Genomic DNA, 19,987 nt, shown 5'->3' with positions numbered 1-19,987 from the left:
TCTCTTATGGATTATTGTGTACAGATATAGACACGGGTGCGTCACTATGTTAGTTCCCTCTCCTATAGATAATTGTGTACAGATGTAGACTCGGGTGCGTCGCTATGTAAGTTCCCTCTCCTATGGATTATTGTGTACAGATGTAGACTCGGGTGCGTCGCTATGTAAGTTCCCTCTCCTATGGATTATTGTGTACAGATGTAGACGCCGGTACGTCACTATGTAAGTTCCCTCTCCTATGGATTATTGTGTACAGATGTAGACTCGGGTGCGTCGCTATGTAAGTTCCCTCTCCTATGGATTATTGTGTACAGATGTAGACTCGGGTGCGTCACTATGTAAGTTCCCTCTCCTATGGATTATTGTGTACAGATGTAGATGTGGGTGCGTCACTATGTAAGTTCCCTCTCCTATGGATTATTGTGTACAGATATAGACACGGGTGCGTCACTATGTAAGTTCCCTCTCCTATGGATTATTGTGTACAGATGTAGACTCGGGTGCGTCACTATGTAAGTTCCCTCTCTTATGGATTATTGTGTACAGATATAGACACGGGTGCGTCACTATGTTAGTTCCCTCTCCTATAGATAATTGTGTACAGATGTAGACTCGGGTGCGTCGCTATGTAAGTTCCCTCTCCTATAGATAATTGTGTACAGATGTAGACTCGGGTGCGTCGCTATGTAAGTTCCCTCTCCTATGGATTATTGTGTACAGATGTAGACGCCGGTACGTCACTATGTAAGTTCCCTCTCCTATGGATTATTGTGTACAGATGTAGACTCGGGTGCGTCGCTATGTAAGTTCCCTCTCCTATGGATTATTGTGTACAGATGTAGACTCGGGTGCGTCACTATGTAAGTTCCCTCTCCTATGGATTATTGTGTACAGATGTAGACTCGGGTGCGTCACTATGTAAGTTCCCTCTCCTATGGATTATTGTGTACAGATGTAGACTCGGGTGCGTCACTATGTAAGTTCCCTCTCCTATGGATTATTGTGTACAGATGTAGACTCGGGTGCGTCACTATGTAAGTTCCCTCTCCTATAGATTATTGTGTACAGATGTAGACTCGGGTGCGTCACTATGTAAGTCCCCTCTCCTATGGATTATTGTGTACAGATGTAGACTCGGGTGCGTCACTACGTAAGTTCCCTCTCCTATGGATTATTGTGTACAGATGTAGACTCGGGTGCGTCACTATGTAAGTTCCCTCTCCTATAGATTATTGTGTACAGATGTAGACGCCGGTGCGTCACTATGTAAGTTCCCTCTCCTATGGATTATTGTGTACAGATGTAGACTCGGGTGCGTCGCTATGTAAGTTCCCTCTCCTATAGATAATTGTGTACAGATGTAGACTCGGGTGCGTCGCTATGTAAGTTCCCTCTCCTATGGATTATTGTGTACAGATGTAGACGCCGGTACGTCACTATGTAAGTTCCCTCTCCTATGGATTATTGTGTACAGATGTAGACTCGGGTGCGTCGCTATGTAAGTTCCCTCTCCTATGGATTATTGTGTACAGATGTAGACTCGGGTGCGTCACTATGTAAGTTCCCTCTCCTATGGATTATTGTGTACAGATGTAGACTCGGGTGCGTCACTATGTAAGTTCCCTCTCCTATGGATTATTGTGTACAGATGTAGACTCGGGTGCGTCACTATGTAAGTTCCCTCTCCTATGGATTATTGTGTACAGATGTAGACTCGGGTGCGTCACTATGTAAGTTCCCTCTCCTATAGATTATTGTGTACAGATGTAGACTCGGGTGCGTCACTATGTAAGTCCCCTCTCCTATGGATTATTGTGTACAGATGTAGACTCGGGTGCGTCACTATGTAAGTTCCCTCTCCTATGGATTATTGTGTACAGATGTAGACTCGGGTGCGTCACTATGTAAGTTCCCTCTCCTATAGATTATTGTGTACAGATGTAGACGCCGGTGCGTCACTATGTAAGTTCCCTCTCCTATGGATTATTGTGTACAGATGTAGACTCGGGTGCGTCACTATGTAAGTTCCCTCTCCTATGGATTATTGTGTACAGATGTAGACGCCGGTGCGTCACTATGTAAATTCCCTCTCCTATGGATTATTGTGTACAGATGTAGACTCGGGTGCGTCACTATGTAAATTCCCTCTCCTATGGATTATTGTGTACAGATGTAGACGCCGGTGCGTCACTATGTAAATTCCCTCTCCTATGGATTATTGTGTACAGATGTAGACTCGGGTGCGTCACTTTGTAAGTTCCCTCTCCTATGGATTATTGTGTACAGATGTAGACTCGGGTGCGTCACTATTTAAATTCCCTCTCCTATGGATTATTGTGTACAGATGTAGATGCCGATGCGTCACTATGTAAATTCCCTCTCCTATGGATTATTGTGTACAGATGTAGACTCGGGTGCGTCACTATGTAAGTTCCCTCTCCTATGGATTGTTGTGTACAGATGTAGACTCGGGTGCGTCGCTATGTAAGTTCCCTCTCCTATGGATTGTTGTGTACAGATGTAGACTCGGGTGCGTCACTATGTAAGTTCCCTCTCTTATGGATTATTGTGTACAGATATAGACACGGGTGCGTCACTATGTTAGTTCCCTCTCCTATAGATAATTGTGTACAGATGTAGACTCGGGTGCGTCGCTATGTAAGTTCCCTCTCCTATAGATAATTGTGTACAGATGTAGACTCGGGTGCGTCGCTATGTAAGTTCCCTCTCCTATGGATTATTGTGTACAGATGTAGACGCCGGTACGTCACTATGTAAGTTCCCTCTCCTATGGATTATTGTGTACAGATGTAGACTCGGGTGCGTCGCTATGTAAGTTCCCTCTCCTATGGATTATTGTGTACAGATGTAGACGCCGGTACGTCACTATGTAAGTTCCCTCTCCTATGGATTATTGTGTACAGATGTAGACTCGGGTGCGTCGCTATGTAAGTTCCCTCTCCTATGGATTATTGTGTACAGATGTAGACGCCGGTACGTCACTATGTAAGTTCCCTCTCCTATGGATTATTGTGTACAGATGTAGACTCGGGTGCGTCACTATGTAAGTTCCCTCTCCTATGGATTATTGTGTACAGATGTAGACGCCGGTGCGTCACTATGTAAATTCCCTCTCCTATGGATTATTGTGTACAGATGTAGACTCGGGTGCGTCACTATGTAAATTCCCTCTCCTATGGATTATTGTGTACAGATGTAGACTCGGGTGCGTCACTATGTAAGTTCCCTTTCCTATGGATTATTGTGTACAGATGTAGACTCGGGTGTGTCACTATGTAAGTTCCCTCTCCTATGGATTATTGTGTACAGATGTAGACTCGGGTGCGTCACTATGTAAATTCCCTCTCCTATGGATTATTGTGTACAGATGTAGACGCCGGTGCGTCACTATGTAAATTCCCTCTCCTATGGATTATTGTGTACAGATGTAGACTCGGGTGCGTCACTATGTAAATTCCCTCTCCTATGGATTATTGTGTACAGATGTAGACTCGGGTGTGTCACTATGTAAGTTCCCTCTCCTATGGATTATTGTGTACAGATGTAGACTCGGGTGCGTCGCTATGTAAATTCCCTCTCATATGGATTATTGTGTACAGATGTAGACTCGGGTGCGTCACTATGTAAATTCCCTCTCCTATAGATTATTGTGTACAGATGTAGACGCCGGTGCGTCACTATGTAAATTCCCTCTCCTATGGATTATTGTGTACAGATGTAGACTCGGGTGCGTCACTATGTAAATTCCCTCTCCTATGGATTATTGTGTACAGATGTAGACTCGGGTGCGTCACTATGTAAGTTCCCTTTCCTATGGATTATTGTGTACAGATGTAGACTCGGGTGCGTCACTATGTAAGTTCCCTTTCCTATGGATTATTGTGTACAGATGTAGACTCGGGTGCGTCACTATGTAAGTTCCCTCTCCTATGGATTATTGTGTACAGATGTAGACTCGGGTGCGTCACTATGTAAGTTCCCTTTCCTATGGATTATTGTGTACAGATGTAGACTCGGGTGCGTCACTATGTAAGTTCCCTCTCCTATAGATTATTGTGTACAGATGTAGACTCGGGTGCGTCACTATGTAAATTCCCTCTCCTATGAATTATTGTGTACAGATGTAGACGCCGGTGCGTCACTATGTAAATTCCCTCTCCTATGGATTATTGTGTACAGATGTAGACTCGGGTGCGTCGCTATGTAAATTCCCTCTCCTATGGATTATTGTGTACAGATGTAGATTTGGGTGCGTCACTATGTAAGTCCCCTCTCCTATGGATTATTGTGTACAGATGTAGACGCAGGTGCGTCACTATGTAAGTTCCCTCTCCTATGGATTATTGTGTACAGATGTAGACGCCGGTGCGTCACTATGTAAATTCCCTCTCCTATGGATTATTGTGTACAGATGTAGACTCGGGTGCGTCACTATGTAAATTCCCTCTCCTATGGATTATTGTGTACAGATGTAGACTCGGGTGCGTCACTATGTAAGTCCCCTCTCCTATGGATTATTGTGTACAGATGTAGACTCGGGTGTGTCACTATGTAAATTCCCTCTCCTATGGATTATTGTGTACAGATGTAGACGCCGGTGCGTCACTATGTAAATTCCCTCTCCTATGGATTATTGTGTACAGATGTAGACTCGGGTGCGTCACTATGTAAATTCCCTCTCCTATGGATTATTGTGTACAGATGTAGACTCGGGTGCGTCACTATGTAAATTCCCTCTCCTATGGATTATTGTGTACAGATGTAGACTCGGGTGCGTCACTATGTAAGTTCCCTTTCCTATGGATTATTGTGTACAGATGTAGACTCGGGTGTGTCACTATGTAAGTTCCCTCTCCTATGGATTATTGTGTACAGATGTAGACGCCGGTGCGTCACTATGTAAATTCCCTCTCCTATGGATTATTGTGTACAGATGTAGACTCGGGTGCGTCACTATGTAAATTCCCTCTCCTATGGATTATTGTGTACAGATGTAGACTCGGGTGCGTCACTATGTAAGTCCCCTCTCCTATGGATTATTGTGTACAGATGTAGACGCAGGTGCGTCACTATGTAAGTTCCCTCTCCTATGGATTATTGTGTACAGATGTAGACGCCGGTGCGTCACTATGTAAATTCCCTCTCCTATGGATTATTGTGTACAGATGTAGACTCGGGTGCGTCACTATGTAAATTCCCTCTCCTATGGATTATTGTGTACAGATGTAGACTCGGGTGCGTCACTATGTAAGTCCCCTCTCCTATGGATTATTGTGTACAGATGTAGACGCAGGTGCGTCACTATGTAAATTCCCTCTCCTATGGATTATTGTGTACAGATATAGATGCCGGTGCGCCACTATGTAAGTTCCCTCTCCTATGGATTATTGTGTACAGATGTAGACTCGGGTGCGTCACTATGTAAATTCCCTCTCCTATGGATTATTGTGTACAGATGTAGACTCGGGTGCGTCACTATGTAAATTCCCTCTCCTATGGATTATTGTGTACAGATGTAGACGCAGGTGCGTCACTATGTAAGTTCCCTCTCCTATGGATTATTGTGTACAGATGTAGATGCAGGTGCGTCACTATGTAAGTCCCCTCTCCTATGGATTATTGTGTACAGATGTAGACTCGGGTGCGTCACTATGTAAATTCCCTCTCCTATGGATTATTGTGTACAGATGTAGACTCGGGTGCGTCGCTATGTAAATTCCCTCTCATATGGATTATTGTGTACAGATGTAGACTCGGGTGCGTCACTATGTAAATTCCCTCTCATATGGATTATTGTGTACAGATGTAGACTCGGGTGCGTCACTATGTAAGTTCCCTCTCATATGGATTATTGTGTACAGATGTAGACGCCGGTGCGTTCCCATCTAAATTCCCTCTCCTATGGATTATTGTGTACAGATGTAGACGCCGGTGCGTCACTATGTAAATTCCCTCTCCTATGGATTATTGTGTACAGACGTAGACTCGGGTGCGTCACTATGTAAATTCCCTCTCCTATGGATTATTGTGTACAGATGTAGACTCGGGTGCGTCACTATGTAAGTCCCCTCTCCTATGGATTATTGTGTACAGATGTAGACGCAGGTGCGTCACTATGTAAGTTCCCTCTCCTATAGATTATTGTGTACAGATATAGATGCCGGTGCGCCACTATGTAAGTTCCCTCTCCTATGGATTATTGTGTACAGATGTAGACTCGGGTGCGTCACTATGTAAATTCCCTCTCCTATGGATTATTGTGTACAGATGTAGACGCAGGTGCGTCACTATGTAAGTTCCCTCTCCTATGGATTATTGTGTACAGATGTAGATGCAGGTGCGTCACTATGTAAGTCCCCTCTCCTATGGATTATTGTGTACAGATGTAGACTCGGGTGCGTCACTATGTAAATTCCCTCTCCTATGGATTATTGTGTACAGATGTAGACTCGGGTGCGTCGCTATGTAAATTCCCTCTCATATGGATTATTGTGTACAGATGTAGACTCGGGTGCGTCACTATGTAAATTCCCTCTCATATGGATTATTGTGTACAGATGTAGACTCGGGTGCGTCACTATGTAAGTTCCCTCTCCTATGGATTATTGTGTACAGATGTAGACGCCGGTGCGTTCCCATCTAAATTCCCTCTCCTATGGATTATTGTGTACAGATATAGACACGGGTGCGTCACTATGTAAGTTCCCTCTCCTATGGATTATTGTGTACAGATGTAGACGCAGGTGCGTCACTATGTAAGTTCCCTCTCCTATGGATTATTGTGTACAGATGTAGACGCCGGTGCGTCACTATGTAAATTCCCTCTCCTATGGATTATTGTGTACAGATGTAGACTCGGGTGCGTCACTATGTAAATTCCCTCTCCTATGGATTATTGTGTACAGATGTAGACTCGGGTGCGTCACTATGTAAGTCCCCTCTCCTATGGATTATTGTGTACAGATGTAGACGCCGGTGCGTTCCCATCTAAATTCCCTCTCCTATGGATTATTGTGTACAGATGTAGACTCGGGTGCGTCACTATGTAAATTCCCTCTCCTATGGATTATTGTGTACAGATGTAGACTCGGGTGCGTCACTATGTAGATTCCCTCTCCTATGGATTATTGTGTACAGATGTAGACTCGGGTGCGTCACTATGTAAGTCCCCTCTCCTATGGATTATTGTGTACAGATGTAGACGCAGGTGCGTCACTATGTAAGTTCCCTCTCCTATAGATTATTGTGTACAGATATAGATGCCGGTGCGCCACTATGTAAGTTCCCTCTCCTATGGATTATTGTGTACAGATGTAGATGTGGGTGCGTCACTATGTAAATTCCCTCTCCTATGGATTATTGTGTACAGATGTAGACTCGGGTGCGTCACTATGTAAATTCCCTCTCCTATGGATTATTGTGTACAGATGTAGACGCAGGTGCGTCACTATGTAAGTTCCCTCTCCTATGGATTATTGTGTACAGATGTAGACTCGGGTGCGTCACTATGTAAATTCCCTCTCCTATGGATTATTGTGTACAGATGTAGACTCGGGTGCGTCACTATGTAAGTTCCCTCTCCTATGGATTATTGTGTACAGATGTAGACTCGGGTGCGTCACTATGTAAGTTCCCTTTCCTATGGATTATTGTGTACAGATGTAGACGCCGGTACGTCACTATGTAAGTTCCCTCTCCTATGGATTATTGTGTACAGATGTAGACTCGGGTGCGTCACTATGTAAGTTCCCTCTCCTATGGATTATTGTGTACAGATGTAGACTCGGGTGCGTCGCTATGTAAATTCCCTCTCCTATAGATTATTGTGTACAGATGTAGATGCGGGTGCGTCACTATGTAAATTCCCTCTCCTATGGATTATTGTGTACAGATGTAGACTCGGGTGCGTCGCTATGTAAATTCCCTCTCATATGGATTATTGTGTACAGATGTAGACTCGGGTGCGTCACTATGTAAATTCCCTCTCCTATGGATTATTGTGTACAGATGTAGACGCCGGTACGTCACTATGTAAGTTCCCTCTCCTATGGATTATTGTGTACAGATGGAGACTCGGGTGCGTCACTATGTAAGTTCCCTCTCCTATGGATTATTGTGTACAGATGGAGACTCGGGTGCGTCACTATGTAAGTTCCCTCTCCTATAGATTATTGTGTACAGATGTACAGGGTGCGCCATTTCTATGGATACACCTTAATAAAATGGGAATGGTTGGTGATAACTTCCTGTTTGTGGCACATTAGTATATGTGAGGGGGGAAACTTTTCAAGATGGGTGGTGACCATGGTGGCCATTTTGAATCCAACTTTTGCTTTTTAAATAGGAAAAGGGTCATGTGACACATCAAACAATGCAAGACCCCCTACGAGACCACCCATCTCCCGTGCTACAGTTAGCAAACTGCTTGCTAGATTCCATGAAACTGGTTCAGTGTTGGATTTGCCAAAATGTGGAGGCATGAAATCTGTCACTAATGAAGAAACATCAGTGGGTGTCCGAGCTTCATCCAGCAAGAGCCCAGAGCGTAGCACTCACCGCAGGTCACTGGAGAGCGGCATTAGTCGGACATCCCTTCAGAGGATATTAGCTACTCACAAATGGCACCTTACAAACTCCATCTACTGCAGCATCTCAGCGAGGATGACCCAGATCGGCGCACTGAATCTGCAGAATGGGCAAAACAAAAATGTGAACAGGACCCTCAGTTTACGCCGAAGATTTTGTTCAGTGATGAGGAAACTTTTATGTGAATGGTGAAGTTAACAACCAAAACCACCGCTCTTGGTCTGACACTAACCCACATTGGATAGATCCCTCCAAGACTGTTGGAACACAAACATTGATGGTATGGTGTGGTATATGGGGTACAAAGATAGTGGGGCCATTCTTCATCAATGGAAACCTCAAGACCACTGGATATGTGAAATTGCTCCATGATGATGTGTTTCCCTCTTTATGCACTGAAGCTGCACGTTCCCTGAGTGTTTCCAGCAAAATGGTGACCACCACATTATGGGTGTCAGGTCCGAGCATTCCTAGATGACCAGTTTCCTGGAAAGTGGATTGGTCGTCGTGGGCCAGTTGAATGGCCCCCAAGGTCTCCCGATCTGACCCCCTTAGACTTTTATCTTTGGAGTCAACTACGGATACTGGAAACCTGTGCTAGCATTTCTCCTGCGGTGTATATAGTAGTATATAGCAGTGTATATGGATACTGGAAGCCTGTGCTAGCATTTCTCCTGCGGTGTATATAGTAGTATATAGCAGTGTATATGGAAACTGGAAGCCTGTGCTAGCATTTCTCCTGCGGTGTATATAGTAGTATATAGCAGTGTATACGGATATTGGAAACCTGTGCTAGCATTTCTCCTGCGGTGTATATAGTAGTATATAGCAGTGTATACGCATACTGGAAGCCTGCGCTAGCATTTCTCCTGCGGTGTATATAGTAGTATATAGCAGTGTATACGCATACTGGAAACCTGTGCTAGCATTTCTCCTGCGGTGTATATAGTAGTATATAGCAGTGTATATGGATACTGGAAACCTGTGCTAGCATTTCTCCTGCGGTGTATATAGTAGTATATAGCAGTGTATACGGATACTGGAAGCCTGTGCTAGCATTTCTCCTGCGGTGTATATAGTAGTATATAGCAGTGTATATGGATACTGGAAACCTGTGCTAGCATTTCTCCTGCGGTGTATATAGTAGTATATAGCAGTGTATATGGATAATGGAAGCCTGTGCTAGCATTTCTCCTGCGGTGTATATAGTAGTATATAGCAGTGTATACGGATATTGGAAGCCTGTGCTAGCATTTCTCCTGCGGTGTATATAGTAGTATATAGCAGTGTTTTACGTATACTGGAAGCCTGTGCTAGCATTTCTCCTGCGGAGTATATAGCAGTGTATATGGATACTGGAAGCCTGTGCTAGCATTTCTCCTGCGGTGTATATAGTAGTATATAGCAGTGTATACGGATACTGGAAGCCTGTGCTAGCATTTCTCCTGTGGTGTATATAGTAGTATATAGCAGTGTATTCGGATACTGGAAGACTGTGCTAGCATTTCTCCTGCGGTGTATATAGTAGTTATAGCAGTGTATACGCATACTGGAAACCTGTGCTAGCATTTCTCCTGCGGTGTATATAGTAGTATATAGCAGTGTATACGGATACTGGAAGCCTGTGCCAGCATTTCTTCTGCGGTGTATATAGTAGTATATAGCAGTGTATAAGGATACTGGAAGCCTGTGCTAGCATTTCTCCTGCGGTGTATATAGTAGTATATAGCAGTGTATACGCATACTGGAAGCCTGCGCTAGCATTTCTCCTGCGGTGTATATAGTAGTATATAGCAGTGTATACGCATACTGGAAACCTGTGCTAGCATTTCTCCTGCGGTGTATATAGTAGTATATAGCAGTGTATATGGATACTGGAAGCCTGTGCTAGCATTTCTCCTGCGGTGTATATAGTAGTATATAGCAGTGTATACGGATATTGGAAGCCTGTGCTAGCATTTCTCCTGCGGTGTATATAGTAGTATATAGCAGTGTTTACGGATACTGGAAGCCTGTGCTAGCATTTCTCCTGCGGAGTATATAGCAGTGTATATGGATACTGGAAGCCTGTGCTAGCATTTCTCCTGCGGTGTATATAGTAGTATATAGCAGTGTATACGGATACTGGAAGCCTGTGCTAGCATTTCTCCTGTGGTGTATATAGTAGTATATAGCAGTGTATTCGGATACTGGAAGCCTGTGCTAGCATTTCTCCTGCGGTGTATATAGTAGTATATAGTAGTGTATACAGATACTGGAAGCCTGTGCTAGCATTTCTCCTGCGATGTATATAGTAGTTATAGCAGTGTATACGCATACTGGAAACCTGTGCTAGCATTTCTCCTGCGGTATATATAGTAGTATATAGCAGTGTATACGGATACTGGAAGCCTGTGCCAGCATTTCTCCTGCGGTGTATATAGTAGTATATAGCAGTGTATAAGGATACTAGAAGCCTGTGCTAGCATTTCTCCTGCGGTGTATATAGAAGTATATAGCAGTGTATACGGATACTGGAAGCCTGTGCTAGCATTTCTCCTGTGGTGTATATAGTAGTATATAGCAGTGTATACGGATACTGGAAGCCTGTGCTAGCATTTCTCCTGCGGTGTATATAGCAGTGTATTCGGATACTGGAAGCCTGTGATAGCATTTCTCCTGCGGTGTATATAGTAGTATATAGCAGTGTATACGGATACTGGAAGCCTGTGCTAGCATTTCTCCTGTGGTGTATATAGTAGTATATAGCAGTGTATACGCATACTGGAAGCCTGTGCTAGCATTTCTCCTGCGGTGTATATAGTAGTATATAGCAGTATATATGGATACTGGAAGCCTGTGCTAGCATTTCTCCTGCGATGTATATAGTAGTATATAGCAGGGTATACGGATACTGGAAGCCTGTGCTAGCATTTCTCCTGCGGTGTATATAGTAGTATATAGCAGTGTATACGCATACTGGAAACCTGTGCTAGCATTTCTCCTGCGGTGTATATAGTAGTATATAGCAGTATATATGGATACTGGAAGCCTGTGCTAGCATTTCTCCTGCGATGTATATAGTAGTATATAGCAGGGTATACGGATACTGGAAGCCTGTGCTAGCATTTCTCCTGCGGTGTATATAGTAGTATATAGCAGTGTATACGCATACTGGAAACCTGTGCTAGCATTTCTCCTGCGGTGTATATAGTAGTATATAGCAGTGTATACGCATACTGGAAGCCTGTGTTAGCATTTCTCCTGCGGTGTATATAGTAGTATATAGCAGTGTATATGGATACTGGAAACCTGTGCTAGCATTTCTCCTGCGGTGTATATAGTAGTATATAGCAGTGTATATGGATACTGGAAGCCTGTGCTGGCATTTCTCCTGCGGTGTATATAGTAGTATATAGCAGTGTATATGGATACTGGAAGCCTGTGCTAGCATTTCTCCTGCGGTGTATATAGTAGTATATAGCAGTGTATATGGATACTGGAAACCTGTGCTAGCATTTCTCCTGCGGTGTATATAGTAGTATATAGCAGTGTATATGGATACTGGAAGCCTGTGCTAGCATTTCTCCTGCGGTGTATATAGTAGTATATAGCAGTGTATACGGATACTGGAGGCCTGTGCTAGCATTTCTCCTGCGGTGTATATAGTAGTATATAGCAGTGTATATGGATACTGGAAGCCTGTGCTAGCATTTCTCCTGCGGTGTATATAGTAGTATATAGCAGTGTATACGGATATTGGAAGCCTGTGCTAGCATTTCTCCTGCGGTGTATATAGTAGTATATAGCAGTGTTTACGGATACTGGAAGCCTGTGCTAGCATTTCTCCTGCGGAGTATATAGCAGTGTATATGGATACTGGAAGCCTGTGCTAGCATTTCTCCTGCGGTGTATATAGTAGTATATAGCAGTGTATACGGATACTGGAAGCCTGTGCTAGCATTTCTCCTGTGGTGTATATAGTAGTATATAGCAGTGTATTCGGATACTGGAAGCCTGTGCTAGCATTTCTCCTGCGGTGTATATAGTAGTATATAGTAGTGTATACAGATACTGGAAGCCTGTGCTAGCATTTCTCCTGCAATGTATATAGTAGTTATAGCAGTGTATACGCATACTGGAAACCTGTGCTAGCATTTCTCCTGCGGTATATATAGTAGTATATAGCAGTGTATACGGATACTGGAAGCCTGTGCCAGCATTTCTCCTGCGGTGTATATAGTAGTATATAGCAGTGTATAAGGATACTAGAAGCCTGTGCTAGCATTTCTCCTGCGGTGTATATAGAAGTATATAGCAGTGTATACGGATACTGGAAGCCTGTGCTAGCATTTCTCCTGTGGTGTATATAGTAGTATATAGCAGTGTATACGGATACTGGAAGCCTGTGCTAGCATTTCTCCTGCGGTGTATATAGCAGTGTATTCGGATACTGGAAGCCTGTGATAGCATTTCTCCTGCGGTGTATATAGTAGTATATAGCAGTGTATACGGATACTGGAAGCCTGTGCTAGCATTTCTCCTGTGGTGTATATAGTAGTATATAGCAGTGTATACGCATACTGGAAGCCTGTGCTAGCATTTCTCCTGCGGTGTATATAGTAGTATATAGCAGTATATATGGATACTGGAAGCCTGTGCTAGCATTTCTCCTGCGATGTATATAGTAGTATATAGCAGGGTATACGGATACTGGAAGCCTGTGCTAGCATTTCTCCTGCGGTGTATATAGTAGTATATAGCAGTGTATACGCATACTGGAAACCTGTGCTAGCATTTCTCCTGCGGTGTATATAGTAGTATATAGCAGTGTATACGCATACTGGAAGCCTGTGTTAGCATTTCTCCTGCGGTGTATATAGTAGTATATAGCAGTGTATATGGATACTGGAAACCTGTGCTAGCATTTCTCCTGCGGTGTATATAGTAGTATATAGCAGTGTATATGGATACTGGAAGCCTGTGCTGGCATTTCTCCTGCGGTGTATATAGTAGTATATAGCAGTGTATATGGATACTGGAAGCCTGTGCTAGCATTTCTCCTGCGGTGTATATAGTAGTATATAGCAGTGTATATGGATACTGGAAACCTGTGCTAGCATTTCTCCTGCGGTGTATATAGTAGTATATAGCAGTGTATATGGATACTGGAAGCCTGTGCTAGCATTTCTCCTGCGGTGTATATAGTAGTATATAGCAGTGTATACGGATACTGGAGGCCTGTGCTAGCATTTCTCCTGCGGTGTATATAGTAGTATATAGCAGTGTATATGGATACTGGAAGCCTGTGCTAGCATTTTTCCTGCGGTGTATATAGTAGTATATAGCAGTATATAGAGAAGAGGGTTGCATTGACAATCCAACACAATGCGCAGCACATTGAACACATTTTATAAGTGGTCAGAAACTTGTAAATAACTCATTAAAGAATAAAGTTACGTTAAAACCAAGAACATCATTGTTTTTCTTGTGAAATTCCCAATAAGTTTGATGTGTCACATGACCCTCTTCCTATTGAAAAAACAAAAGTTGGATTAAAAATGGCCGACTTCAAAATGGCCGCCATGGTCACCACCCATCTTGAAAAGTTTCCCCCCACACATATACTAATGTGCCACAAACAGGAAGGTAATATCACCAACCATTCCCATTTTATTAAGGTGTATCCATAGAAATGGCCCACCCTGGAGACACTGGTGCGTCATTATGTAAATTCCCCCCATCGTATCTGCAAGATTTGGCAACTTGATTAAAAACCTATTTTGCGTCTACAGCCCCTATGCAGACGGTTACAGACTATAAATAAACATCGGGTAGTCATATCCTGTAGTCATTTTGCCATCTACCTGTCCCCTACTTCTTTCTACCCTAAGATCAGACTACACAGACTTTGTAGTCTGTAACCATGGAAACACATAGGTCTGCACAGAAGCTGAAAACACAAAATGGTAGAGTTTCATTGGTCTATAAAGTTTTTTTTATTTTATTTTTAATTTTTTTTCATTTTAGATTTAATGGAGCAATAAGACTAATATATTTCCATTTAAAGGGGTACTCCGGTGAAAACTTTTTTTCGTTTATATCAACTGGTGGCAGAAAGTTAAACATATTTGTACATTACTTCTATTAAAACATCTTAATCCTACCAGTACTTATTAGCTGCTGAATGCTACAGAGGAAATTCCTTTCTTTTTGGAACGCTGATGACATCACGAACACAGTGCTCTCTGCTGACATCTCTGTCCATTTTAGCAACCATGCATAGCAGATGTATGCTAAGGGCAGCATGGTGGCTCAGTGGTTAGCACTGCTGCCTTGCAATGCTGGGGACTTGGGTTCAAATCCCACTAAGGACAACAATAAATAAAGCATTATTATTATTATAATAACGTCAGCAGAGAGAACTGTGGTCGGGATGTCATCAGAGAGCATTCCAAAATGAAAATAATTTCCTCTGTAGTATTCAGCAGCTAATAAGTATGGGAAGGATTAAGATGTTTTAATGGAAGTAACTTACAAATCTGTTTAACTTTCTGCCACCAGTTGATTTAAAAGAAAAAAGGTTTTCACCGGAGTACCCCTTTAAAAAGAGCTGTCTTGCTCTGGAGGAGCACCATTGACATTGACTGACTGAACAATGGTTTATTTTAAAGGGGTACTCCACTGGGAAAAATTTTTTTTAAATCAACTGGTGCCAGAAAGTTAAACAGATTTGTAAATTACTTTTATTTAAAAATCTCAACCCTTTCAGTACTTATCAGCTGCTGTATGTTCCATAGGAAGTTCTTTTCTTTTTGAATTCCCTTTCTGTCTGACCACAGTGCTCTCTGCCGACACCTCTGTCCATGTCAGGAACTGTCCAGAGCAGGAGAGGTTTTCTATGGGGGTTTGCTTCTAATCTGGACAGTTCCTGACTGTGCTCAGACAGAAAAGAAGTTCACAAATTTCTCTGTTTTATACAGCAGCTAATAAGTACTGGAAGGATTAAGATTTTTTTAATAGAAGTAATTTACAAATCTGTTTCACTTTCAGGTACCATTTGATTTGAAAACATTTGTTTTCTACTTGTTTCCACCAGAGTTCCCCTTTTAAGTATGTGTTTGTATGTATATATATATATATATATATATATATATATATATATATATTTATTAAATTGTTTTTTATATTTTATATATTTATTTTATTGTGTATTCACAGAGGGTACCCCCAGATGTAGCATGTTATTAAAACTAAAAATCCATTAACCACTACCTCTCTCTATTATAATTTATCTTTTTCTTTTTTTTTTTCTTTTTTCTTTTTAGATGTCTTAAAAGAAGAAAAAAAGAACAACAAAAAAAGAAGAAAAATATTTAAAATTTTAAAAACAAAAAGGAACGTGGGAATTTAATTTATTTATAAATACAACATTAAGAAACTATTGTGGAACCTCTTTGTGGCTGCTTAAACTTCTACTGAAAAGTAAAAAAAAAAAAAAAGATACAAATGTAAAAAAATAAATAAATAAAAATAAAACTGTGAAAAATAAAAGAAAAACCTTTTGCTTGGAACCGTCCGGGAAGCTTCTCCTTCTGCTGCTGTAATGTGAGATCAGACAAGACGGCTGAAAACCTTTCTGAACAGGAGAGACTGACTATTTCGCCTATTTTTCTCGTTCCGGTGAAGCATATGCTGGTTCTTCCTCAGACATCTGGGTCTGTGTACCAAAGCTAATTAAAATGTTCTCAACGCCTGACGCGCCGTCAAATCCGAGACACTTACTAATCAAGTTTCCGTTCGACTGACAAGACGCCATTTTTTTAATTTTTTTTTTTTTATTTCTCTTGTTTTTTCCTTTTTTTTTTTTTCTTTTTTTAACAACGACCGGCTGATGCCCCATCTGACATAACAGATTTTGCTGATGATAATTAATGGCACTTGGATAATAAAGATTTTCTGGATGTTATGTCTGCGGGTACTTTCATATTTTCATGGTGTTAAAGGAGAGAGGAAAGCACAGGACTACATTGGGCTTGTTATCAGGATTTCAGGCATACCTTTTTTTATTTTAATAGGCCACTCCGTTGGCAAGATATGAGCCTTTTTATCAATATGCAAATGAGGCTCAAGTGCCCAGGGGGTGTTCCCCAGCATGGCAAGAGTCCAGGTAACTCTTGTTGATGCCTTCTGAAGACCTTTTGCTCCATTTTACTGAGGGCCACTAGATGAAGATGACACGGGCTGGACTTACCTGGCTTCTTGCCATGTTGGGAAACGCCCCCTGGGCACTTGAGCCTCATTTGCATGCTAACAAAAGGACTTATATCTCGCCGATGGAGTAGATACTAATAAAGCAGTCACTGAGCAATATTGCAGTGTATTGTACAAGTGATCGCTTGTAGGTGTCCCCTGGGAGAGCTAGATGTTTGAATAAAAAAGGGTTAAAGGGGTACTCCGCTGCCAGACATCTTATCCACTATCCAAAGGATAGGCGATAAGATGTCTGATCGCGGGGGTCCCGCTGCTAGGGGCCCCCATGATCTCCCGCAGCAGCTGGCATTATAAACAAACGCCGGGTTCCTGCGGCAGTAGTCGTGATGTCACGGCCACGCCCCTTGTGATGTCACGCCCCCACTATTCATGTCTATGAGAGGGGGCGTGTCGACCAACACGCCCCCTCCCATAGACATGAATGGAGGGGGCGTAGCGTGACATCACAAAGGGGCGTGGTCGAGACGTCAAGTTTACGGCCTCCGACTCCAGGCTTTCTGCACAAAATGTTCAGAACACTGGAGCCTTGGAGTACCCCTTTAAGTTTAAAAAAATAAAAGTAACACTAGTAAAAACAAAACAAAATTGGTATCACTGCATACAGAAAATGCTAGATACATAGTATACATAGTAGTAGTACATAGAAGGGAGGCTTATAACTACTATATATCCTGATCTCATAGACATAGCAGTATACAGATGGAGCGGATGTGTATATCTGTATAATGTAAATAAATTGGCTTCGATAGAGAACGAACCACCTCCTCTCTCCACAAAGCCAGAGGATTCATGGGAAATGTAGGCAGCATTAGGAAATAATTTCAGGGATGGAATTGCAATCAATATGGCTGAAAACATGTGCCTGCCACATCAGCCAAAACAGGTAAGCACAGGACATACACAAGAACCTCTACATTATTCTCTAATGATAGCTTATGCTGCACAATATAGGCAGACAAAAACAGTATTTCCCAACCAGTGTGCCCCCAGCCGCTGGCTGTCCGGGCATGCTGGGAGTTGTAGTTTTGCAACAGCTGGATGCACCCTATTTGGTAAACTCTGCCTTAACCTGTAGCTTTCTGGCCGGTAAATTGGGATAGTATTGGGAACTGTGACCAGATCAACTACATCTATGTATTATCCAGACATAACACATCACTTACATATTGCTCTGAGACATGAAAACATCAGCAGATGGACCCCTGGCACACTGGCACACTAGCCTTGCACACTGGCAGCACAATAGGGCTAATTTAGTAGGAGGTAAATTACTGTAAGAAGAATCAAACGGGGCGAAGGAGGAACCAGCTCAGCTTCATCTATGTATTATCCAGACATAACACATCACTTACATATTGCTCTGAGACATGAACACATCAGCAGATGGACCCCCTGGCACACTGGCACACTAGCCTTGCACACTGGCAGCACAATAGGGCTAATTTAGTAGGAGGTAAATTACTGTAAGAAGAATCATACGGGGCAAAGAAGGAACCAGCTTAGCTATATCTATGTATTATCCAGACATGACACATCACTTACATATTGCTCTGAGACATGAACACATCAGCAGATGGACCCCCGTCACACTGGCACAGTAGCCTTGCACACTAGCAGCACAATAGGGCTAATTTAGTAGGAGGTAAATTACTGTAAGAAGAATCATACGGGGCAAAGAAGGAACCAGCTTAGCTATATCTATGTATTATCCAGACATAACACATCACTTACATATTGCTCTGAGACATGAACACATCAGCAGATGGACCACCTGGCACACTGGCACACTAGCCTTGCACACTGGCAGCACAATAGGGCTAATTTAGTAGGAGGTAAATTACTGTAAGAAGAATCATACGGGGCGAAGGAGAAACCAGCTCAGCTTCATCTATGTATTATTCAGACATAACACATCACTTACATATTGCTCTGAGACATGAACACATCAGCAGATGGACCCCCCCGGCACACTGGCACAGTAGCCTTGAACACTAGCAGCACAATAGGGCTAATTTAGTAGGAGGTAAATTACTGTAAGAAGAATCATACGGGGCAAAGAAGGAACCAGCTTAGCTATATCTATGTATTATCCAGATATAACACATCACTTACATATTGCTCTGAGACATGAACACATCAGCAGATGGACCACCTGGCACACTGGCACACTAGCCTTGCACACTGGCAGCACAATAGGGCTAATTTAGTGGGAGGTAAATTACTGTAAGAAGAATCATACGGGGCGAAGGAGAAACCAGCTCAGCTTCATCTATGTATTATTCAGACATAACACATCACTTACATATTGCTCTGAGACATGAACACATCAGCAGATGGACCCCCCGACACTGGCACAGTAGCCTTGCACACTAGCAGCACAATAGGGCTAATTTAGTAGGAGGTAAATTACTGTAAGAAGAATCATACGGGGCGAAGGAGGAACCATACAAATGACAAATTGATGTTAAGGCCCTGGTGCTCTGAAGTTGGCGCCATGGTTGTCCATACATGACGGGCATCATGCCCGTTGGGTGTAAATGCTTCGCTAAATACCATTGTACCCGGCAGTAGAGACATTAGGTCCTGGGATGCTCCGGAGTGACATCTTATTATCTTTTTTTTAATCAGAAATAATCCATTTCACGCTGATGCTCAGGCGGGTGTTGATGGCGCCAGGTTTTTTCTTGGCAGGGCGTTTGTTGAGTAATAAAAAAGGAGGAAAACAGTGAATCATCCCACAGAAGATACGTCCCTGCGCTTCCGAGAGGCGATAATGGGAATAATCATTAGGCCCCGGGGACATCTCCTCCAGAAGAGTCAATTCTACAGAACTGAGATACAATGGTATTAAAGGGGTACTCCGTCCCTAGGCATCTTCTCCCCTATCCAAAGGATAGGGGATAAGATGTCCGATCGCCGGGGTCCCGCTGCTGGGGACCCCCGCATTCTACCATGAGGCACCCACCTGTAGCGGCTTCCGGAACCACTGGAGGTCCTCAGGCTTAGTCCATCTCGACCACCGGGATGTAAGATCGTGACGTCACGACTCCGCCCCCGTGTGACGTCACACCCCGCCCCTCAATGCAAGTCTATGGGAGGGGGCGTGACAGCTGTCACGCCCCCTCCC

General features: G+C 42.9%; 1 protein-coding gene across 1 annotated transcript in view; it reads left to right on the top strand.

Annotated features, from left to right (window-relative positions):
- Positions 1-16,407, top strand: part of LOC130357271 (galactosylgalactosylxylosylprotein 3-beta-glucuronosyltransferase 1-like) — a gene marked incomplete in the record, with an annotated part of 202,076 nt that extends 185,669 nt beyond the window's left edge. Inside the window, 1 exon segment of the mRNA XM_056559901.1 lies at positions 16,147-16,407.
- Positions 16,408-19,987: the final 3,580 nt, after the last annotated feature.

The sequence above is a fragment of the Hyla sarda genome, chromosome 2 (assembly GCF_029499605.1).
Source record: "Hyla sarda isolate aHylSar1 chromosome 2, aHylSar1.hap1, whole genome shotgun sequence".
NCBI lineage: Eukaryota > Metazoa > Chordata > Amphibia > Anura > Hylidae > Hyla > Hyla sarda.
The sequence above is the reverse complement of the archived record's forward strand: the minus strand, read 5'-3'. Positions and strand labels throughout refer to the sequence as shown.